General features: G+C 36.2%; 1 protein-coding gene and 1 long non-coding RNA gene across 4 annotated transcripts in view; one reads left to right on the forward strand and one right to left on the reverse strand.

The window, feature by feature from the left end:
• Positions 1-17,688, forward strand: part of HS3ST5 (heparan sulfate-glucosamine 3-sulfotransferase 5) — a 293,471-nt gene that overhangs the window by 12,595 nt on the left and 263,188 nt on the right.
• LOC132346219 (uncharacterized) lies at positions 2,987-16,061 on the reverse strand. Its single transcript, XR_009496006.1, has 3 exons — positions 15,079-16,061; positions 8,982-9,079; positions 2,987-5,340 (listed from the first exon to the last, which is right to left on the reverse strand). It is a non-coding gene; the product is annotated as an uncharacterized lncRNA (long non-coding RNA).

Here is a 17,688-nt window from a genome sequence, read left to right on the forward strand (position 1 = left end):
ATTATTTGTCTTATTTTTTCCTTTGACTTCTTTTTAAGGAGCTCAGTGGCTATTCAGTGTGTTCTCTCTGAGATGCTGATCACTCAGAATTTTTAAGATTTTGGTTTTTTAGAACTATCTGGAATAACTCACATTTTCTCAGTAAAGGAGGTTAACATTTATTTCATGAAAAGGGAGAACTTATACCATTTCCAGTGGACCTTGCATCCCTTACCCAAAAGAAGAGTTCTGGGAAAAGGAATACAAGTTAGTGTCTTTTGCCTACTATATTTTAAAAATACATTTAAGTAGTTCTACTTTTTTATTACTAATATTTTCCCATCTGGATAGCTTTTTTTTTTTCACCTGGGACAAATTATTAATTCTATTTAAAAAATGTGCTGTATTCAGAAGAGTAGTTGCCAAATTTGTTGGGACCTATAACAAGATAATTAATTATCCAGCTACATGAAGACTATTGGAGTGCTGGATGTAAAACAGATGGTGGGAGAAGAAGGATGAGGCAGTCAGGATGCTGTGAGGGGTGTGATAAGTCTCTCAGGCTGTGTGGGGTAAAGCCACTTGTGTGCCAAGCCTCCCTCAGACTCCCTGCTGCACGTATTTTTCCCCATTGATCCTGCCACTACTCCATCACTTCACTCCTTGAGACCCGGCTTCCCTGCCCCCCTGCCACCACATTCATTTTAAATGTCGAGAGAGAGTAAGCGGAGGTGAGGGCCAAAGGTCTGCTCCCCTTGGACCCTGGACACAATGCCAGCATCTGTGGCGGCCCCAGCGCCTATCCCATGGAGCAAGTCAGGCTGCCATTACCCGTGTCCTGACATTGCTTTTAGTCCTGCAGGTGTGGAGCTTTAAAGAGTTTGAGGTTCATTTTAGACTCAGTTAAGATAAATGAATATTACAAGTGAACGCCGTGCATTTTTTTGTTGTTGTTTGAAAATTTCAAAGACCTAACTTGAAGTCTAAACATTTCCCCAGAGAAAACCTGGTTGAATATCAGTGAAAAAATGCTTACAAGAAACTGTTACTACCCCCACCTCCCCCTGCCAACCTTTTCACACTGATCTTTCTCTGTGTTGAATCCAGTTAGTGTGAATTAGCAGGTACATTTATACGAAGCTCAATATTTGATGGTAGAGATTATAGTAACTTCCCTGTTGAGGATTTTCTTATAGATTACCATCATGATGCATTTCTAACTCTGTGAAAGTCAGAGTACTTGGTGGTAGGACAAAGGTGATGACATTTAGAGTTCAGATATTAAAAAAAAAAAAAAAAAAACTACAAAGTTTTTCACTCTTGCACCAGAATATACAGAATAATCTAGTTAAGATGTCTTCACAATAAAGTTACTCATTCATTATAAAAGAGTTCCTGATTTGAGGAAGTAGGCAGTCACCTTGCCTATCCCACCCTCTCAATATCAGACCCATCTTTTATCATTTAAAGTAGAGCTCCCTAAAATAGATTACACTGACAAGTAGTAATTACTGACAGCTGCATTTAATTAGCAAAGCAGATTCCTGCTCATGACAATAAAGTATTATTACATGTTTAGCATTAGCACTGGCAGTAAGAGAGGTGACTTTGCTAACATGGAACTAGAAAACCTGTTTTATTTATTTAAAAACACACAGAATTTGGCTGGAATTGAGCTTGTGCTACGTGGGAGTGTCTATGGTTACAAAACGAAAGAAAAACAGTAACTATAAAAGTGGTTTTTTTTAACAGGCAGATTGTACAAAGAATAAGAAATAGTCCAGTGCCAAACATTGGCCCCCAGTGTGGAATTGTGTGTCATTTTTTGTGTATCTGTGTGTGTTTGTGGGGCAGTCAGGGTCGCGGTTATGGAGGTGTTTGGGTGTCAGAGACAGAAATACAATTAACCCATGTAAATTAGTAATTTCTGGTTATGTTGATACTCTTGCTCTCCCTCTCTCCCTCCTCTCTTTTTTCCTTCTTTCCTTTTTTTTTGTACTTTAGCCTATACACAGCTCTGGTGGGATTCCAGAATCACAATAGGTGGTCAGTATTTTGAGCAAATATATACCACCTTCCTAACATCATCAATCTGCAGAGTGGAGAGCTGCTGCTAACTTTAAGAAGGGCTGTAAAGAACACTCAAACTAGCAGTCCTTGACTTACATGGCATTTGCTATTTTCAGTACTTAAGGGTATCACTCGAGATATATAAACAGATAAGCTTATTGCGGCATTATCAGTAGAATGATAGTCCAAGAACCTAATGTATTTTCTCACACTCTTAAAACCCAACTCAAAAATATTTACTGGAGGTCTAAAAATGTGAATCAAAAATTATGATGTTGCATGTCTGGAAGTTGTTTTCACCAAGAAAGCTTAGTGTGGTTTCAGGGTGCTGCTTTAAGTTATCTGGACAGCATTTGTTTCTCGAGTTGTAAAAATAGACTCAGTATAAGTAAGATACTGCCATCTTGTAACTTGCCACTTATAAATGCTGTATTCATAAAAATCAACTTATGTATCCATGGCAATAAGAAGCAAGATGAATATGAATAAAGAAATCCTAAATTGATCCTCAAAAAATTTTCCATCATGAAACTGTTCAGCAGACTTGCTAAACTTCTTTTGTTTTTTTTCCTCTCTCTCACTCACCCTCTAGTGGACATAAGCTAAAGAACAAGGGGCCTTCCCAGGCCAGAGCAAGGTAAACAAATAGAGATTCCACAAAGGATGTGACCAACACACTAGTTTGGTACTTATCCAAGTATAACATGACCTTCAGCTATGTTCACAACCCCAAACTAGGCAGTGTACCATCTTCATTCTCAAACACTGGTCATTCTAACAAGAGGGTTTAGAAAAAAAATTCAGGAGCTTATCTGTATTTCAGGGAGATTTTACAAAAAGTAAATTCTAAGAAACAGCATTCATATGGATACTAAATATAAATATCTAAGCAGTTATTCAGTTAAGACCATTTGAGTTATTTTGAATATTAAAGTACAAAGCTTCACTAAATTTAAAATCCTACTGAGTCCAATAATATACTGGTATTTAAATTCTATTAAGAATAGAGTTTTATTTTTATTTTGTGCTTTAGAAACCAACCAACAATAGACAATTCTTCACTGGAAACATTTTATGGGATTCAAGGACATTGACTAAAAAGAAGTATTGTGATCATTGAAATTGGATATGTTTGACAACTCAATGTTTCAGCTATAAAACTTTCCAAAATTAGATCTATAAAATTGGAAACTCTGCCACGCAACTGCTCTAATTACTGTGCTAGTTCATAAATTAGTACTGAGGAATAAAGGCTCAAATATTCTCTTTTAAGAATGTCTTTGACTCAATATTGTCATTGCTCAGAATTCCATTTTCAGTCATCAGATAAATACTTGTGGAAGGCCTACTGTGTATACAGAGATGAACAAAACACAGTCCTCTGGCTTCAAATGGAGAAGGCAATGGCACCCCACTCCAGTACTCTTGCCTGGAAACTCCCATGGGCGGAGGAGCCTGGTAGGCTGCAGTCCATGGGGTCACTAAGAGTCGGACATGACTGAGCGACTTCACTTTCACTTTTCACTTTCATGCATTGGAGAAGGAAATGGCAACCCACTCCAGTGTTCTTGCCTGGAGCATCCCAGGGACGGGGGAGCCTGGTGGGCTGCAGTCTATAAGGTCACACAGAGTCAGACACGACTGAGCGACTTAGCTGGCTTCAAAGAGTCAGGTGAGAAAGTAAACTTTTGCATTACAATTAAATAAAGGATTCATTTGTTTTCACTTCTCACCTCCCACCACTAGAATGTGAAATCTAGAATTTTTGTTTACCAATATACCCTACATATGCTAAAATATTACCTGGCATATATATAGTCAGTGCTCAATAAATACTTGTTGAATGAAATCATAGTTATATGGATTACTAAAGAAGAAGAGTAGAGAAACAGAGAGGAGAACTGGGAGGGAAAGGAGTAAGAAAGTACTTCAAGGAGGAAGTAAACCTTGAACTCAGTCTAGAAGCTCTAAATGGAAAATAATTTGAGCAAAGCTTACAGGGGCCACATATACTTGCAAAAAGCTGAGTGGGTTTGTTTTGTCTTTTTCTTTTCTTTTTGTTTTGAAACATGCCTTAACATTAGGTCAAAGAAACACTACTTTGGCAGTCAAAAATAGTAAGTTAAATCTTAGGATGTAGCAAAACTCCTTGAGACACCTCTGTTCATCTATACGTGTATTTCACATACACAAGAGCTATGTCTAGACTCTGCCTTCCTTCTCTACATTTAATGAAACTATCCCCCAGTTCAACTTACGTTAACAAAGGAACAACACTTTCATCATGTTTCTATCCCACCATATTTTTGAACCAGTTACCTAATTTTTAACAACATTTGTCTGTAATACTGGAGAAGGCAATGGCACCCCACTCCAGTACTCTTGCCTGGAAAATCCCATGGATGGAGGAGCCTGGTGGGCTGCAGTCCATGGGGTCGCTGAGGGTCGGACACGACTGAGCGACTTCACTTTGACTTTTCACTTTCATGCATTGGAGAAGGAAATGGCAACCCACGCCACTGTTCTTGCCTGGAGAATCCCAGGGACTGGGGAGTCTGGTGGGCTTCCTTCTATGGGGTCGCACTGATTCGGACATGACTGAAGTGACTTAGCAGTAGCAGTCTGTAATACACACTTTTAAACTGGAGCGGCCTTTGCCATAAAGCCCAGGCCACTTTGTGGTTTAAATACATTCTCATTTTAACCCTTGATCAATTATGCCTAGATAACTAACCCCATCAAGCTGACCTGTAGAAACCACTTAGGTCTCTGCCCTACGCTAAATACAGAGGAATTCCTACTACAGGGAAAGCATGAATCATCTGCAAAGGCTAAACGTAGCAGTCAGCTTATTCAGAAAGTGGGAAATTAGGCTGAAACAGTCACGGTTCATTTCCTACTGTAAGGCAATCCAAAGAGTTTTTTAAAAATCTTTGTTTAAATGTTTCTTTCTCAGATTATTAGCCTGGAACCCAGTATAAACATCTTCTGCATGTATAACTATCATTTCCCAGTTTGACAGTATTTCACCAACTAGCCCTATGACTAAAGTTGTCTTATGCTATAATGTCCCTTAAGTTGAGTGAGACATGTTATCAGCAATTGGAATCACTAGAAAGCATAAGAGTGGTGATTCCACAGACTGCTCTAAGTGAAAGGAAGCTATAATGGGGGTTTGCTGGAGTCTGCAGTCCCATTCCCGGTCCATCTGAACGTGCTTGACTTTGTTGGCTAAAAGTCTTCTTTCAGAACATCACTGTATGAAGAAGTTACTGATAGACTTCATGCATCCTGGTTGGAGAAAGCAAAGGACATAAAAACAAGTCAGTAACTAACAAGTGACACCTAAAGCGCACAAAGATGTAGCTTACCATGAAAACACCCTGTTATTTTTAAGAGAATATAATGGCAAATATCTGCAAAAAACTCAAGAGAATAAATTCTAGCCTACATAATGATTAAATAATTTGGGGGGAAGGGTGTTCATTTTTTAAAATTTGGAGTCAGAGCCATCAAACTAATGTTGCATCAAAATGTTTTAGGTCCAAGAATTTTGTTCCATTGTACAGTGAATTGGATGTCAAAAGCCATGTATAAATGATGAATAAAAGTGTTGAGCTGAAACCATAAACTGCCCATGTCAGAAACTACTAGACCCTCCAGGGCCAAGTTAGAAATCAGTTTTCAGAAGGGAACACAGGTGTAACTCTCTTCACATGATGCAGAATCTTAGGAACTTTCCAGTGTTTTGGGTGCCCATGAGACATGGCAGCCCTGTTGTGTAAAAGGGAGTGAGAATGGGGAAGCATTTTCAAGCAGTTACGTTTGATGTGCAATAATGGCTATAGCAACGCAAAGTGACTCTTCTGTTAGATTGTGTTTATCTCATACGGATTCCTTCCTTTTGTCCTCCCCTTGAATCTCACACTCTCAGGAGTTAAGACTAGACACTAAGAATTCAGTTCTGCCTCCATCTTCTGCATGACCTCCCCACCTTAAGTGTTCCTGCTGGAGACTTCTCAGGATCTTTGTTAACCTTTACTTTCTGACTCAGCATCCCTTGAAAACAACCTTATAAAGTTAAAACTATCTTTTTCTTCAGAAAACCTTGTCCCAAGTTAGGATCCCAAAGTCTGGAGCCAGTACTCCCTAACCCACTCCAGTCACCATAGCTTTATACCCTTGGATAACTTTGTATACTTTAGCTATCTATTCACTGAGAAGGAAAACTATAAGTTAAATATATAGAAATAATAAGATTCGCATTGACAGAGTGGTCCCCGAATGCCACATACTGTATTAGACCCTAACATGCACTGTGTTATTTTCATAATAACCTGATGAGGTAGGTTCCATATTCAACTTTTATAGACGAGGAATTACAGCTTAAGTTAAATTGCTCAAAGCTGAAAAGCTAGGAAGAGGTGAAGATGGGAACTGAACTCCTGACTTTCTGATTCCATAAATTCATAACTCCTGCTACCAGTAATAATACCCATTGTAGGTTTTTCTGGGCATAAAATTTGTTAAACTGTACTATTGATACTCACCAATAGATTAATGATTTTACCTGTATCTCCCTGCACAAGTTTAATAGTCATCCATACATGAGTCCTTAATGCCTTGGTAACTTTACATATCATTAAATATATATCAGATTGTTTATATATGTTATTTTTCTCTAATGCCATAACAATCCTGATTTATTATTTTGTGCCTTCTAGGTAAAAGAGTTTCCCTTCATTTTAGTGTATGACTTCTTATCAAGTGTGTTAGGAATGGGCTAGGTTGTGCTAAAGATCCCATCTCAATGGTTTCACACCTCAAAGACTCATGTCTGCCTCCCACCACGTGGCCTTTGCACTTTGGAAGGCTCTGCCCCAAGGAGACCCGTAGCAGCATCTATGGGGAACGTTGCTGATCTTAAGGTACAGACAAGAGACATCACTGTGGAAGGCATACTAGCTGGAAAAACTTCTCTCTGGAAGTGACTCAAGTCACCTGTATCTATTTTATTAATGAAACTGTGTTCCTCTGGACAAGTCTGACATCATTGAGGCAAGAAAATATAGTTCTCTCTCAGAGAGGAGCAGCAAGTGTTTGGGAAGTTTAACAATGTCTATGGTATTACATATGAATGCTCATTGTATCTCAAAGTGGTGGTGTATTTAATCTTTCTAGTCAGAGAAACCTTCAAAGTTGGGAAGTATAGATGGTAGGGCAGGAATTATGCTGCAAGGAATTTTCTCAAGGGCTGTTTTAGCGGCTTCTACAGAGATGACCTCCGGAATTCTTGTCCTTCACAAGGTTTCTTCACATTTATTACTTTTGCTAAATGGATTTTAGTCATTATCAAAAGGGAATTTACACACCGCACTGTTGCCTTTTTGAATTTAGAGTATATATTTAGAATTGGGATCACTTTCTCTGATGTCAGTCTGCCGCTGATTTTTTTTAATGTGTTATGTGAGCAAATGTAGATTGTAACTATAAACACAGTGCAAGGGAAAAGCAGGCCCATCTGTCTCTTTCAAACTTGATTAGGGAAGGTTGTGCAGACAGTATTTTTAGCATGCTCTTAACGTTAAGGTTAAGTTGCTTTGAAGCCAGTTGACTACCATAGATTTATTCATTTTTGGGGTTAAGATAAAACAAATTGAAATATATACACATTCCCAAAGACACATTATGTTACTCCTCTAAGACCACTTCTATTTTTCAGTTGCATGGGCAGTAATATTTGCAGGCATAGAGTGCTTTCCTCCACTGACTTTTGGGAAAGAAATCTTGAAATAGCTCACAATTCTATCACTTGTAGTTAATAGTGCTACCAGAATTGAACATGCTACCAGGGAAAACTCTGTATACTATTAATACCAAGTACTGTATAAATGAAAAAAGTTATACTAATCTAAATGGCATAGGGGAAGTAAATTCCATACTGAATATAAGAAAAAAGTTGCTTTTCTATTTTTTCTAAGTCTGATTTTAATAATTAATCTGAACGACTGTTCTATCAAGTCAACAATACGTTATTAAATTATTTAGTGACCAAAAAATACCAGACTAGCCTTATTTTTCTCCACCTTCCATTGCCATGGGAAACAGACAAATGCCAATCAGATAAATAGATTCTGGGTTAATTGAGAAAGACTCTGGGAAAAGCCATTAGTGGCTCTGATGAGGAACAATTTTAAAGGACAAGAGAACAAGAAATTCCAGGTGGAGTTAGATTTGTGAAACAACAAATAATTTTCGATATAGAAAGATCGATAAACCCAAAGATTAGAATGTTTCAGTTATTGTGCTGCGTACTTTACATTTTTAATCTTCACAGTACTCCTGGGTGGGAGTGGTGGGTTTCACATGTGGGAAAATAAAGAAGAAACTTACAGCAAGCTGTTGACTAACTGAAGTTTCAGTTAGAACATCAGTGAAACCAAGATTAATTAAATCCATTTATCTATTTGTTTTTTCAACAAATATTATTGTTTTCTAGTGTTTTCTACCATTCTAAGTGCTGACATGATTGTAGTGAACAAGAAACAAAAACCTTCCTGTCCTATGGGCCTGATATTTCTACAGTATTCATGGCTTCTTATTTTTGTTTTTAGAATGTTATGAGATTTTTTTTTTATTTTCCCCCCAAATAAAATATTATATGCCCTGCCCCATTGGTTCGATCCCTGGGTTGGGAAGAATCCCTGGGGAAGGGCATGGCAACCCACTCCAGTATTCTTGCCTGGAGAATCCCAAGGACAGAGGAGCCTGGCAGGGTCACAAAGAGTTGGGCAAGACTAAAGTGACTTAGCACTGCACTGCCCATACTTAAAGCAGATAAAAATAAAGCTACCCTGCTTAAGGTGAGGTTAAGGAGCAGGGAGCTTTACCCAATCAACACCTCCCTGCCTCCTTCCTCATTTCACATATACCTTCTTAGAGAGTCCCTCCATCCAGAGATTGCGACCAAAACAGTAGCGATGTCAGTGTGGCAAATGCAAATGGGTCCAGATGGTGAGGAAGTTGAATACTAGATTGAAAGAGAAAGCTTATGATGTAACTGAATTAGTACTGGAGTAAGGTTATCAGAGAGTGGTGAGCAGGAGAAATTTGAGGGAAATAACAGAAAGAAAGGAAACTTCATAGAAAGCTATTTCAGTACTCTACCTGAACTAGTGAAATAGTAGTCAGCCCTGAGTAGATTCAGAAGGATTCCCTCCGGAATCCTTGAGTTAGCACTACATCTATTGTGATGCATTAGAGAAACAGGTTAGATTTGAGAGCAGAATAGGGGTTTTAGGATCAGAGAATCCAGGTACATAACCTGGCCTCTGTACTTAACTTTATAACTTTTGTCAAATTCCAAATTTGACCTGAACTTCAATCTCCTTGTCTGAAAAATGGGTATAATAAAACATAATTGTGAGAATTAAAGATAGTGCATATAAAATCCCATGAACAATGCAGTCTCCTAAAAAGTACCATCCCATCACTACCAGTTTTTATGTCTTTCTTGGTACTGCCTTATGTGTATTTAAGAACAAGTTCTATTAGTTGTTATTATTATTATTACCATTACCATTTCTTCCTCTCTAGTAAAAGATTGGATGCAATCAAGAATTGATTGAATTTGATGTGGTATCTATTATTATGAATAAGGATGAGAGAGAGAGACTGTAAACTTTATTGGGATAAGGTAGAGCCATTGAGGGAAAAAAAAGAATCAGGGACTTAAGATGTACTTACACACATATACAAAAGAACTAAGTATGTTTATTGCAATATTGTTCATAGTAGCAAAAGATTGGGAAAAGCCTAAATGTCCTCAACAAGAACTTCTGAAGTAAATTAAGTTGTACCTATAAAGTGGAATACTAATCAAAGAAAAAATGAAGTAAAACTTAAAATATGAGATGATTTTTTAACATAATTTTAAGTATAAAAGCAAGATGTACATTCTCCAGAAAATAACAGTAAGCTTTCCCATATTATATTTATATTCAGAGTACCAAAAGAGAAAAAAAATATAATAAAAAATGAGAAAATGATGTTGTTTTTTAACTAAGTCTTTTGAAGTGGCCTTCACAAAACATCAACATGGTCATAACTATGGATAGGCTTTGAAACAGCAGTGACAGCTGGTGACCAGAGGCTATACTACATATGAATCAAATTTAGAGAGAACTTGAAGGTACAGATCATCCTCTTAAGCTATATTTGTCTGTGGAATCACTCCCAGCAGTAATGTTTTTGAACCCAAAGGAGAAGAATTGATCTAAATCACAAGTGTTGCATAATGGTGCATGCAAATTAAATAATCTTAAAGAAATATATTAAGTTTAAGAAAATTAAACAGATTGAGTTCTCAGTTTCTCTGTGAACTTGGAGTATATAACGTCTTCAGAGACATACAAGTATCACATTTAAAAGAATCCACATAAACATGAAGTTAGATGCATATTTAAAATATATACTATGGATGGTTATTGGTTTCGGGTTTTTTTTTTTTCTGCAAACAATTATAGCAAACCAAAACAAAAGCCTGCCAAGGTGATAGGAAATACCTAAATATTGTTTTTCCTTGGGCTGATAGGAGCTGATAAAAGTGTTGTTTTAGCCATTCTTGGGAAAAGATTGTGGATTTGAAAGAGCTCATAGGTATTGAGCAGTTTCTGGATCCAAGCATGGTGCTGAGTGATTTACATAATAGTTAATTCCCCATAACAACTTGATGAGGTAAGTGCTTCTATTTCCCCAAGTGGTTCATTTACTTGCTTGGGGTCCCACAAGTAATAAAAGGTCAAGTGGGCATTTGAACCCAGGGCTGCTGACGCCAGAGCTCTTATTTGTAGCCAAGATGCTGAATGCTCTAAGCTTAGGGTGTAACCTACAGGAGGGAGATGGAATAGGATTCAGTTAGTGATATACAAGCTACAGGAAAAGCAATTCAAGAGAATGAATTTGAATATAGAAACAGGGAATAATGGTATGCAGAGCCTCAGTGGGCTGAATCTATGACCTATATTTTACTGTTGTAATTTTTCCCAGGCTAGTTTTTTATTATCAATTATTTCTTTAAATTCTGTTTAAGGAGTATGAGAGATCCCTGGGAATAGGTGAGAGATGGAGGAAAAATAAAAATTTGACCAATCCAGTGATGAGGAAGGGATCACTGAGGAAGAGATTGAAGTTGAGTTATAGCATTGTTAAGAGATTTGGGCGAAAATATATAGTATGCTTTTGACTACTATGGACCATGCAGTTTTCCTAATTGTTCACCTTGTATTATGGGCCAACCATGAAGTGGTCGGCATGTAGTTCACTCCCCAGGATGGGCAGCCATGAATGGTGAGCTGTTAAATGGTGGAGATTAATGAGCCTTGGCAGGTCAGGGTAGGGGAGCTTGGATGGCATCTGCTTGCACGGCAGTGGGCTTAACTCCCGCCAGTTATATGTGTAAGGGCTGATAGTTCAGACTTTCAAGTGGAGAAAAACTCACTTTATCTAATAAAGTATTCTAATTCGAGTATGTGCATTAACAGTAGCATTAATAAGGACATCTGATTTCCTGAAAATATCTTTTTGGTGTGTGTGTGTTTTAATATGTTTTGACGATATGGAACTCAGATCACTAGCCATTCTATCTAAAGTCAGCCACTCTCCCCATGACTTTTCCACATGCTTCAGCCCACCCATAGTCACCATCATTACTCTGCAGCTCCTTCAGAGCTCTGAGGGCAATTAGTGAATATTTTACCTGTGTTGGTGTCATCCCCCAATTTAAACAAGCTCTCTGAGAACAGGCACCATGTCACTTTTGTTTCCAACTAAGTAGATGCCCAGTCTACCACTAGAGGTACTCAACGAGTATCTGTTAGATGAACAGATGGATGCACGACATCTTTCCCATTAAAATTGGAATAATTAACATGGTAATATACAAGTCATATATCATATCCATAGATAATGCCCAAAACCTAAAGAGAGAATATTTTTCTTATTGTGATTTTATGACTGTTACAGAATTCCTTTGCATTTCTGTTAGCACTTTCATTCTTTTTATTTTATTTTATTTTTAAACTTTACACTATTGTATTGGTTTTGCCAAATATCGAAATGAATCTGCCACAGGTATACATGTGTTCCCCATCCTGAACCCTTCTCCCTCCTCCCTCCTCATACCATCCCTCTGGGTCGTCCCAGTGCACCAGCCCCAAGCATCCAGTATCGTGCATCGAATCTGGACTGGCGACTCATTCCATATATGATATTATACGTATTTCAATGCCATTCTCCCAAATCATCCCACCCTCTCCCTCACACAATGGAGTATTACTCAGCCACTAAAAAGAATACATTTGAATCAGTTCTAATGAGGCAGGTGAAACTGGAGCCTATTATACAGAGTGAAGTAAGCCAGAAAGCACTTTCATTCTTAAGGGAGATTGCATACTTCTGTGTACTTCAAGCGTGTTGAGGTTGCCCTTGTGAGTAATGCAGGAAGAGAAGTTAACCTGGGGGAGAAGAGGGTACTTCTACATGAGAACGTGACAGATCCTAAGGGCCCCAAGATGGACATATAGAGTTTACAAAAATGAGAGGAAAATTATTTACATTCTCATGATGTCTTAGCTTTTACAGAGATATTTGGACATAAATTACCCATTTGACATTCTTACATTTTAAAGAAACCAAAAATCAGGAAAATTACTTGCATAAAGTCATCTCACTAATAATTAGAAAATTTCAGATATTAAGTCAGCTTTCTGAATCCAACTTCACTGAGTTTCCCGTTTAAACACACTAGAATAATTTGCATTTATAAGGAAAATTGGGTTTTACTTCCCAAAGTAGCTAATATAATGTAATTGCTATGCAACAATTTAATTGCCTTAGAACTTAAAAAAACAAAAAACCCCAATAACTCTATCACACTATCATTTCTTTCTTATAGTCTAATATAAAACATGAACATATAAGATAATCTAAAAACATTTTATCTTACCTAAAATATAGAAAAAAATTTATTATCTTTAAATCCTAGAAAGAAAAGTTTGTGCTGATAATTCAATGAACTGGCTCATCTAAGAAACTTTATTTTTTTCTAGCAGCCTTAACTACAGAACACTCAAGTAATATTTATGGAGAATTTCCATTGGCCCAATAGTATAAGTATTTGGCATGTATAATGTGGATTATTCTTCCTCTGAGATCATCTGCCTTTATTAGTTTTTTTTTTCTTTTTGAATCGTCACTTTAATACTTGGGATGTATCTGGAATCTTCTCCCTCCTCTGCTCTCTATTTTTCGTCCCCTTGGAATTAAAAAATCATCAGTTTGATTTCAGTGCTCATCTGATATGTGACAGAATAAACAATACTGGATGTGTTCCAGGCCCACATTACATTTAATGCCATCCCTTCTCCAACAGATGGCCAATGTGTGTTCGTTTTATGAGTGTCCTTAGAACAGGACTGCTTCCTGCATCATTGGTTTATTGCAACTGGTAGCGACATGGTTGGAAGAGTTACTTCCAAAAGCAGATGACATTATGGTATAATTTATACCAATAATTATATGTACATAGGCAAACTACTAAAATACAAAAAATAATTTCTGTCGTCTTGAGAAAACGTGGAGTTATGGAAGACCCTTGTTCTCTGATGGCCTGGTTCACTTTATATAATAGTAAGTTCAGTGACTGTTGATAGAAAAAGTCACATGCCTGCTTCCATTTCTCTTAATGGCACTGCGGGTTAGATTGCAGCATGAATGAAAAGATGGTATGTTTTCAAAGCCTTGGCAGCCTGTGGTGACCTTCAGGAGAAATGAAATGCTCTGCTAGCTAGAGAAACAATTGAGCTGAAATCAGTGAGGCGCAGAAACTCAGAGATAGACTTCCCAAATTAAAAGCTGTTAGCAACAGCACAGACAAGAAGAGGGAGAAAAGGATATTATTCTGAAAGGTGATTTTATACAAGGATTTAAAATTTGGAGAGAAAAAAAGTTTTGTTAAGAGAAAAATTTATTTTTTGAATCTCCTTAAGAGTTTAGTGTCATATATTATCTAGACTACAGACATATCTAAGTCTAGGACCTGTTGAAAAGCATGCAGAAAAAAAAAAGGCCTTTTCATAAAACAAGGCATGAAGGAATTAGTAGTGGTCATAAGGTTTTTCAATCAAATTATTTTCTATGTACCTCTAAGTCACAAAACCAGCAGTGGATCACATATTTGTAGAATCCTCTGACATTTATTATGAAATACTAATACTAAATATATTTAGTAAATCTGTTGATAGTTAAGCTCTACAGGTATTTGCAGTTGTTTTCTATTTTATGAAAATAATTGAATGGAACAAAAGGCTTCTGGTACCTTCTTTAAGCAACTAAAATGACCCCCTAGATAATATATCTAGGATACATATCAGATAAAGCATAAAATTGAAAATATACCTCTTTCATATTTGTAAAAGGGAGTTGTAGTGGCCAATGAACAGAGAAATGTGCCATATTCTAATATTATGTGTGCAATTCCATTAAAATGCTTATACATGATGGTAAAATATGAAAGCTAACCATGCTCACATATTCTATACATGAGAATTTATATGCACAAATAAAAATGCTTTTATAGCCACAAATGCTCTATTGTTCATATGTTCCCCAAGCCACATAGTGTAGTTAGTTATTAATTTTACATTAATATTTGTAGTTTTAATTACATTGGAATCAGAAGTAGTGAGGAAAGTTAGGGGTATAATAGCATTAATACTATCTTAATTTTAACCTTTCTTGAAAAAAATTACATTTCTAGAAAATCTTAAAACTCTCAGAAGATTCAATGTCAAAATCTTATTCATTTCTCTTCACAGTTAGTGACCTACATAAATCTATGCCAAGTCTTACTGTAAAACTTCTTAGTGCTCAACACAAATTAAAAAAAAATGAATTTGTAAGCATTCATCTTCTGTTTATCTTTGAAGAAAACACATGTATATTAAAATTAAAAATGGAAAGGATACTCACAGAACTACTTTAATTCTTCTTAATCTCTTTTGATCATATTCACTTGAAAATTTGCTGAAAACTTGGCCCTTTCTCTACGGGAAAAAAAAAGAGCATACACACAAAAATTTGTATTGAATTTCAGAGGATTTGCCAACTATTTCTGTGAATCTCCAAGGACTCCTTGGGCCCATGAAAGCAAATAGAAAGCTCACTTTTTTGTTTTTCCAGGAAATTACTCGAAATACTGTTATTCCCATTAAATTGAAAGGCATATGTATGGACATAAACTTTCAAAATTGCTCTGTATCTTACTGCAACAAGGGTAGCTTGCTGAATTGACCTATCTAATGTCAAAACTTAGGAATTAGTTCTGTCAACCTCTAAAGGCAGTGGTTGTCCAACTGTGCTCTCTGTACCTGCAACATCAGCATCATTTGAGAACTTGTTAGAAATGCATATTCCCAGGGCATCACCCCTGTAACAAAATATTTTAAAGCCTTCCATGGGATTCTGGTGCAAGGTAAAGGTTGTGAACCACTAATCTAGAAAATTTTCTTATTTCTAATCCCCATAGCCCAGCATCTATTTTAAATTACTTGATTGATACATAATTCACATACAATAAGATGCATTCGTTTTTAAGTGTATATTTAGTGGGCTCTGACAAATCTATGTATCTATTTAATCACCACCACAATGAGGATATTGAGCATCTTTTCCACCTCCCTAGGAAGTTCCATGTACGTTTGCAGATAATTCCTGTCACTTTCTACTTTGTAAACTATTGATTTGATTTTTATCACTATTGATTAGTTAGTGGTGCCTGTTCTAAAACTTCATATAAATGATTTTGTACAATCTGTGTTGGCTCTACATATTTGAAAAAATTGCTGAGTAATATTCCATTGTCCTCAGTATTCTTGCCTGGGGAATCCCATGGACGGAGGTACCCAATGGGCTACAATTCCATAGGGTCAGAAAGAATCAGACACAACTGAGCAAGCACACACTCTTCCATTGTATGAATATATCACAATTGTTTGTCCATTCATCTATTTTTGGACATTTGGGTTGTTTCCAGTTTAGGATTATTATGAGTAAAAATGTATGAACATTCTTTTATAAGTCTTTTTGTGGACGTTTTTATATTTCATGTGTAAATAAATACCTAGTATTGGAATTATCAGATGTTATGTATGTTTAACTTTTTTTAAGACTGCCAAACTTGTTTTCCAGCATGATTGCACTCCCATCAGAAACATGTGAGAGTTTCAAGTGGTTCTAGCACATTCCCATCAAGAGTTAGTATTGCCTGTTCTTTGTCTTTTTTATTTTATGTTTGCCCTGCTAATGACTGTCAAGTGGTCTCTCACTGTGGTTTTAAATTTAATTTCCTTGATAATTAATGTTGAACATCTTTTCATGTATGTATTGGCTATATCTTTGATAAACTAGTCATTTTTAAGTGTGTTGATTTTCTTATTACTCAGTTTTAAGGTTTTTTTTTTTTTTTTTTTGCTTCTAGATACAGGTATTTGTTGTTCAGTTCAGTTCAGTCAGTCGTGTCTGACTCTTTGCAACCCCACGGAGTGCAGCACGCCAGGCTTCCCTGTCCATCTCCAACTCCTGAAGCTTGCTCAAACTCATGTCCATCAAGTTGGTGATGCCATCCAACCATCTCATCCTCTATCATCCTCTTTTTCTGCTTTCAATCTTTCCCAGCATCAGGGTCTTTTCCAATGAGTCAGTTCTTTGCATCATGTACTACATGTACATGTAATTTGCATCATGTACATGTAATTTGTTGTTGCATATACAAGAAATATATTCTTTCAATCTGTGGCTTACCCTTTTATTTCCTAAATGATATCTTTTGAAGACCAGAAGTTCTGATAAACTTGATAAAGTTTTGATAAAGTCCAATTTATTGATTTTATTTTCTTAATTTTATATTTATTGTGTCAATCTAAAAAATACTTATCTACCTCAATGGTCTTATTCTATGTTTTATTGTAGAAGTTTCATAATTTTAGCTTTTAAATTTATAAATATTTTCTATTTTAAATTTAGCCCTAAGTCTAAATATGTTTGTGTATGATATGAGGTAAAGATCAAGGTTCATTTTTTTTTTCTACTTTGCTGCTCAGTTGTTTCAGCACATTTGTTGAAACTGCAAACAAGCATTTGTTTCTGACTTTTAAGTAGTTTACATTAGTGTTCTTTTAAACATTTGAGACTTCATTATTTTTAGATTTTGCCAGAGATTCCATTAGATAGTGTTAGTTTGCAAAAATATTAACAAGAAATCCAAATATTCCTAGACATTTAGTATTAATCTGAATACTGATTTGGCCCAAATTCAGTCAGAGGGAGGAAAAGACAAGAATACTCTATGTAGAACTCTATCTCATTAAAAAAGTAAATATAAAAGTAGCAGATCATATGTTAATGGAGAACATTACTTAGGTTGCAAAATTAAAATACTATAAACTTTCAAAGCAGAATGCCAAATTGAAAGTACAATGACTTAAGTAATGAAATACCTAGTAAACCATTTATATAATCATTTATTTAGTTTTGATCATAGAAAAATAATTTATGGTTTTGTTTTTAAAAGTTTATTTCTGA

This window comes from Bos taurus, chromosome 9 (assembly GCF_002263795.3).
Source record: "Bos taurus isolate L1 Dominette 01449 registration number 42190680 breed Hereford chromosome 9, ARS-UCD2.0, whole genome shotgun sequence".
Taxonomy (NCBI): domain Eukaryota; kingdom Metazoa; phylum Chordata; class Mammalia; order Artiodactyla; family Bovidae; genus Bos; species Bos taurus.